Source organism: Octopus bimaculoides, chromosome 2 (genome assembly GCF_001194135.2).
Source record: "Octopus bimaculoides isolate UCB-OBI-ISO-001 chromosome 2, ASM119413v2, whole genome shotgun sequence".
In the NCBI taxonomy this organism is placed as follows: domain Eukaryota; kingdom Metazoa; phylum Mollusca; class Cephalopoda; order Octopoda; family Octopodidae; genus Octopus; species Octopus bimaculoides.
Window position 1 is genome coordinate 41,207,667 of NC_068982.1, and position 648 is coordinate 41,208,314.

A 648-nucleotide genomic window follows, 5' to 3' on the forward strand; every position below is an offset into this window, starting at 1 on the left:
ACCAATGTTTAATATTGGTTCTTAGACGACCAATGTTTAATATTGGTTCTTAGACGACCAATGTTTAATATTGGTTCTCTTTCCAACTTGTAAAAAACCCTGATGCTGTTATAAAATAATTTCAAGTTATCAAGTTATTCTGGAATAATCATTTTATTTAGCTTCTGTTAGTCAAACAAGCCGTTATAAAATAACAAGATAAACTAACCTAGTTTGTTTGTTTTTGTTTTTGTTTTTTATTAGTTTTAATATTTACAGTTTATCCACTTTTATTTTTGTTCTTCAAAAGAAAATGAGAAAATGAACTGATGCTTCATCTTTTCTCTCTCTCTTTACTTTTTCCCTGTCTTATACACACATATGAAAAGGGTTGTGGACTATAGTTGTTATTGTTTGTCTTTGTTAGTTGTCTGTTTGCTTTTATTTCCACTTGGTTTTTCTGATAGCAGACTACTTTGAAGATAAAACTTCAATGGCTACAATAATTAACATTGTAATATTTTTTCATAATTTGGAAAATGATTATGGCATTTCCTTTTCCAGTTTGAGATTACTTGTATAACATATTTGACTGTCACAAAGCAGTTAACAATAATGAAAGGGCCTTTAGGCAGCTTGTTTTATTTTATTATTATTATTATTATTATT